Here is a 6,804-nt window from a genome sequence, read left to right as displayed (position 1 = left end):
CAGCGTCCCCCCGGGCCCCTGCACGGCTCTGGGGACGGGGGTACAGGGTACACCCCCACACACACACCCCGGCTCCAAAGTGAGGGGGGGGCCCGCCGGGCTCTGGGCTGGGGGCGGCTGGGTGCCCTCCTGGGCCAGCTCTGTAGGTGGCACTGGTGGAGCGCTGCTGAAAATAGCGGCGGAGAGAGACTGCAGGGAGGGAGCGCGGGTGTGCAGGAATCCTTGCACGGCCCGGCATCCCGCACATCCCAGCATCCCTGCGTGCTCCAGCATCTCGCACATCCCAGCATCCCGCACATCCCAGCATCCCGCACATCCCAGCATTCCTGCGTGTTCCAGCATCCTGCACATCCCAGCACCCCGCACATCCCAGCATCCTGCACATCCCAGCAGCCCTGCATGCTCTACCATCCCTGCATGCTCCAGCATCCTGCACATCCCAGCATTCCCGCCTGCTCCAGCATCCCGCACATCCTAACATCCCTGCGTGCTCCAGCATCCCTGCATGCTCCAGCACCCCCCCATGCTCCAGCACCCCCCCATGCTCGGGCATGCCTGCACTGGAGCACCCCTGTGTTAGAGCATCCCTGCACGCTCGGTCATCCCTGCATGTTCCAGCATCCCTGCGCACCCCAGCATCCCCCTGGATGCAAGTCACCAGCACAAAGCACAGGGAAATCCAAGCCCTCCCTGCTGCCTCTCGGCCAGCGCGGCAGGGCCGGCTCTCCCGTGGGCACCCCCGGCCAGGCAGGGCTGAGCTGCCCCCCCAGCCTGCGAGGGAGCCACAGGGAGCCCGGAGCAGCCGTGTGGGGAGAAATCACCCCCCCACATACACACACGCACACATATAACACGGCAGCTGCTTAAAATTATCCTTCGCAGCATATGGTACCGCTATGCTTGCCCACAGCCCCAGGTCTTTGCGGACGTGCCCCGGTGCTCGGCGAGGTTGCCAAGCCTTGACCCTACGGTGGTCCCACGGCCCCCGTCGCCGCCTTGCTGGTGGAGGCAACGCAAGGCGACGGCACAGCGGTGCTCTGCAGCCCTCCCAAACCTCCCCGGGTGCTGGGCTGCCTGCATGAGTCACGGCAGCCGCGCCGAGGCTGCCTGCGCTCAGCCGCAAGCAAAAATAAAACCAGCCGAGTGCTGCAAAGCCGTCACCTCCCCCTCGCAGCGCGGCTCTGGGGGCTCGGCCCCCGGCTGGGGCTGTGCACACGCTTGCACGTGCTGGCACACGCGTGTCGCAGAGCACACACGTGTGCGCCCGTGCACGCACGCACATGCGGTGACACACACTAGTACACACGTGACGTGCTCCGTCTTCCTCCTCCTTCCTCCCCTTCTCCCCCCCCACCGAGTTTCGCCTAAGAAATTGGGTCAAAAACCGCAGGAGCCTTAATTGCCCCTCGGCTCATCACGCATCAGGGATGGGTCTGCCATTTGTGCCACCGCCGCCGCATCACCTCCTGCCCGCGCCTGCCGGCACCGTCCCCCCTCACCCCGGTGACCCCCTGGCCCCTCCAGCCCTGCCTGTTTGGGGGCAACCGGGGGGACAGCACTCCGGCCCGGGGGCTCTTCAGCCTCAGCATCTTCCTCGCTCTCGAGGAACGAAGCGGGTGGTAAATGCAGCTGTTTCGCCCCGGGCTGCGCCGGGAGCAGCTTGGCGTCGGCGTTGGCTCCCGGCTGCCATCCAGCCCCGGCACTCAGCCGCCCGCCGGGGGGGCCTTTGCATTTTATCCAAGAGCTAATAGAAAGGCTGGTGCCAAACCAGGCGCCGGCAGAGATCCAGACCCCCCGCTCCCACCGGGCGTGAGCTCCCACCCGCGAGTCGCCGGGATGCTGGCCCTGTGCCGGCGTGGCCACCTCGTGCCGGCGGTGCAGGAAACGGGTGCCGTCGCCTTTTGTGCGGCGGGTGCCGGCGTGTGAGTTTTGCTGAGCAACCCTGGCTGGCGCTGGGAGCCGCTTCCGAAGAAGAAGCGGGTGTTGTGCCCTTCGCCGTTAATTATTTGTGGCGATTGATTTCCACTTCCGTGTAAACACTGGAGATTACCGGTGAACGCGGCACAGGCGTTATTCAACGCCGCGGCCTCTCTGCCTGGCACAGGGCCCTGCCTGTTCTCCGGGCTGTGCCTCTGCCTTTATTCCCCCTGTCTGTGCAGAGGGGCTGGGGGTCCCGGGGGGGCCAGGGGGACCTGGAAGGGCAGGATTTGGCACAGCTGGTAATTAATGCTAAATAACAATGTGGTGGCATCTCCGCGCTGGGAAGGAGATGTGCAGGGCAGCGACGGGTGCGTCCCTTTGGAAGGGGATGGATAAAAGGATATAATTATAATTATCTTATTATAGCCCTGCTTTTAAGCCACAAACTGGCATTTACTCCCAAAGGGGTGAGGGCACCAGGCTTGTGACCGGATCACTGCAGTGCCGGTGTCCTCTCCACTGGTGCCACCGTGCAGGGGGTGCCGGAGAGGCGGCACATCAGCCATGAGCAGGTGTGGGGGTAGGATGTGCTGTTAATGAGCTTGGCTCTGCTAACGGGGGATGCTGCTCGGCGTCCCCGCGCTGGCAGTGCCGGGGGGAATTACCGCCCTGGCTAATGAACCAGTGCGGCGTCCTGCTGGCCCTGCTGCTAATTATTGCTGGTGTCAGAGAGGGGCTGACTGGGGCTGGTGTCCCCTGCACCTGCTCCCAGACCCATGCCAGCCCTGCCGGCAGCTCCCCCAAAATCACCCATGGGCGTCGCGGTGGGCACCGGGGTGCAGGGTTGGGTCCTGCTTGCGGATGCTGAGCTGGTGGCATTGCCACCCCGGAGAGTCCCTGGAGGAGGGGACCATGTTGGGTCACAGCTTGTGTCCCCCGTGTCCGTGGTGGACGGTGGGTGCTGGCGGGGCTGGGTGCTGCGGGAGGGCAAAAGAGCGGGTCCGGCTGCCAGAAGGGGGAAGGGAAGGAGGCAGTTGCCATGGAAACAGAAAATAAAATCAATGCATCCTGCCAGCGGGTTTGGAGGGAAGTTGGGCCTGGCCAGGGCAGGGTCCCTCTGTCCCCAGAGGGATGCTGCAGACCCCAGCCCGGGATGGGGTGCCCTTACCACCATGTCCAGATTGTGCCACGAGGCGGGTTTGGCCCTGGCCGAAAGCAGAAACAAACTGCAGCTGGGGCGAGGAGCAGCGGGCGAGGGGTCAGGGGCAGCACGGAAGCGGGTCCGTGGTGCCAGGTCTCAGCCTGTCCCCTCCGGAGCAGACCCCGAGTCGAGGAGTCCTGCCCTGCTCCAGTGCCAGCTTTGGACCAACTTCTCAGCCAACACAGGCACCAGCTGCTGGTTCGCCCTGCCACGGAGCCGTCTGTCCGTCCGTCCGCCCTCCCGCCCGCTGTCTGTCCCCGTGCCAGTGCCCCGAGCGCTGGCCCCAGCTGCGGTGGCAGAGGCCTCATTACTAAGCCGCTCTCCCGATGAATGTGGCAGCTCTCCTGGAACGGGCTTCATTAGCCGCCGGCGGACCTGAGCGGAATAACAAGCGGCTCCGCGGGGCGCGGGACGGGGTCCCCCCGCGCACCCCCGGCGATGCGGGGACCGGGGCACGCGGCTGCGCTCCGGCTGTGGGGAACTGCGGGGCCCCTCGCCGCGCAGGGAGGGTGCCTGGCACCCCAGTTCCCTGGTGCTCAGCACCCACGGGATGGCGGTGGCGATGCTGCTCAGCACCCCGGTCACGGCGCCGTGGCCCCGGCTGCCAAACGAGGCAGCGCTGGAGCTCGGGAGGCTCCTGGCCTCAACACCCCCCCCAAACTGGCTCTGTCATCGGGGTGACGAGGGCGCTTCGCCACCTGCTTTCGCAGACCCAACGCCTCCATCCCGTTTGGGACTCTACAGTGTCCCCACGCTGTGGGTTGGCCACATCACCTCTCTGTTCTGGGTCTCGATGGGAGCGAGACCTGGCTGAGACCTATCAAACTCACGTCACGTGTGGCTCCTGGCCCCCCTGCTGTCCCCTGGGTGGCCGAGGCCAAGCCAGGGTTACGCTGAAGCCGTGCGGATTCCCCCCAACCCCACGCCAGTGCCGGAGACCCACCGGGTCTCCCCGGGGGCAGCGGTGGGTCCCTGCCCGTCGTGGTGTGAACCCCTCGCCATCACCGCCACGCACCCCAATCGCCGGCGGCTGCCTCCCCGCGTCCCTGTCACAACAAAGGAAAACATCTCTGGATGGAAACTGCAGGAGGGTCGTCACGGCAACACTGCTGCAGGATTTCACCAGAAACCCAGCGTTCCGGGCTCAAAAAGACACTTGGGTCCCTGCTCGCCCTGGCAGATGCCAGTGCAAAACCCACCGGGGCCGGGAACGAGTGAGCGGAACCGAGGGATGGAGTGACCCCAACCACCGCTGCCCCCAGGACCACTCGGCCTGTCACCGGTGGGGCTGGGGACACGGGGAGCGGTGGGGACCCGGTGACACAGGTGCTGCCTCGTGGGAGCAGCTCGGGGCAGAGCCATCGGTGCTCCCAGGGCGATGCTGCAAGGACGGGCTGGATGTGGGGCTGGGGGTGTGGAAGGAACCGCGAGCTGGGCAAGGATGGGGACATGGGGACATCCCTCCGTGCCAGGAGGATCTGGCTCTCCCACATGGATGGAGGGATGGCCACGGCGGGATGTTGGGGCTCCAGGTTGGGCCCGGGGGACGGGGGGACCCCATGAAGTCACCTCCCAGCTGGAGTGACCAGCTGGGGGGACACCGGGGCTCCAAACTGGTGCCAGCAGAGGAGCTGGTGCCCACTGCCACCCCGCCGCGGGCTGCGGTCCCCGGGTGCCGAGCAGCTGCCGGCGCAGGGAAGCGGGCGGGGGGAGAGGTGTCTATTAAATCCCCATCCATAAGCCGCGCTGGCTCGTGTCTGTTATGACATTTATCTCCACTCGAGACGAGAGCTCCGATAACTCACTGCCGGCACCTTCCTCACCAAGACAAATGGCCGGTGGCAGATCAGCCACGTTGCCTCTGCCGGGGCCCAGCCGGGGCCCCAGGTGGTGGATGGGTGGGTGCCCGGGGTCCCTCCACTTCCCCCCCTCACCTGCCCCTTGAGGTTTGAGTCCCCGAGCGGCTCCAGCTCCACTCTCCCCACAGCCTTTTAGCGCCACGGACCCGTCGTGGGTCAGAGTCAAGGCTGGGTGCAGCTTCGTCACCGCGCCTGGTGCTCGTTCACGAAGGGTGGCCCACAGGAGGTGGGTGCTGGGGGGACGTCCCCCCCACCGCTGGGTGCGGGAAGGAGCCGGGTTCCCGGATGAACCCATCTAATCCCCGACCCATGCACGATGTGTCGTGCGGATCAGACCCTGCCGGTGCCGCCGGCTTTCCGGATGAAGCTTAGGAAGATGAAGAGCGGGAGGAAGGGTTTAGGCTGTGGGCAGCATGGAGGCAGCAGGCGGGTGGGATGCGGGTCTCACTGCGGGTGCAGAACCCAGCTGTGGTGGGGAGCAGCGGGAACATCTTCACCCCGAAGGGAGCCCAGGCCCTTGCACGAATGGGGCGACAGTTTTGGAGCCGGCCCCATCCCACTGTGCGTGGGCAGCGGGTCCTGCCTCCACCGGGAGCCATACTCATCCGCGCTGGAGCATCCTCTCTGGGCACATCAGACAGTGCAGCACCCTCCTTCCAGCAAACCCCAACCAGCACCCATGGGTGCCCCTTCCAAAGCAGGATAGCAGGATTGGAGACCTGTAGGGTGGCAGCACCGGCCCCCTGGATCCGCCTGGAGTGGGAAGCAGCCGGGACATCAGGGTGCCGGCAAATCCCCTGGGACCCTCTCCCCAGTCTTGCTTGGCAAACACGACGGCGACATTAACCCCTGTTGCTGTCCCCCACACTCGGGCACCTACGTGGGGATGGGGACGCCAGCTGCAGCCACATAAAGAAGGGGAACAGAAGAGCTCTGTGCGCCGGCAATGCCGGGGTTGTGCTGGGGGGCTTCACAAAAGGCAGGAAACGCCGCGAAAAGTCTGGTACAATGGAGTCGGAAATGAGAACTTTGCTCTCGGGTTTCCGTGGACTCATCCTATGGGGAAAAAGAGGGGGGGAAATATTTTTTCACCGGTTGTTGCCAAGTCGTGGGAGACAGGGTGGCATTCTTCATTCACCGGCGGGAAGGTGACCCCCCCCAAACCCTCCCCGACAGCTCAGTGATGGTTCCCCCCTCCCCGTTTTGGGGTTCGTTTCTGGTATTGAAGCTCCCTGAAGTGTCTCAACTGCTTTATTGGGGTGGTTTGGGCTTTTTTCTAGCCTTCATCCATCTTCATCATCTTCCAGCCCCTCCAGGGCTCCCCATACGGGGCCGTACAGGGGTGCAGAGGGGCTGGATGATGCTGCTGGATGCAGCCTGGGTGACTTGGGAGGGATTTTGGGGTGCAGCGGGGCTGGAAGATGCTGCTGGTTGCACCGTGCATGGTTTGGGAGGGATTTTGGGGTGCAGCGGGGCTGGAAGATGCTGCTGGTTGCAGCCTGCATGGTTTGGGAGGGATTTTGGGGTGCAGAGGGGCTGGAAGATGCTCCCCTGTTTGAAGATACCCTAAAACCCCACTGGGTCCCAGGGCTGGAATAGAGGGGAGCACAGTGGCTGGAGCAGGGGGGGCCCCTCAGTGGCTTGGGGGGGGGCTGAAAGATGCCCCCCTTCTTTGGAGACCCCCCCTAAAACCCTGCTTGGACGCAGCCGGCTCCCAGTGCAGGGATGGGGAGGGGGATGCTGTGCATACTGGGGGGGCCCCACCGACCTAAGGGGGGGCTGCGGAGGGGCTAGAAGGGACCCCCCCCAATTACAGGGGCTCCT

This window comes from Haliaeetus leucocephalus, unplaced genomic scaffold (genome assembly GCF_000737465.1).
Source record: "Haliaeetus leucocephalus isolate CR32 unplaced genomic scaffold, Haliaeetus_leucocephalus-4.0 Scaffold164, whole genome shotgun sequence".
Classification (NCBI taxonomy): Eukaryota; Metazoa; Chordata; class Aves; order Accipitriformes; family Accipitridae; genus Haliaeetus; species Haliaeetus leucocephalus.
This window is presented reverse-complemented; position numbering follows the sequence as displayed.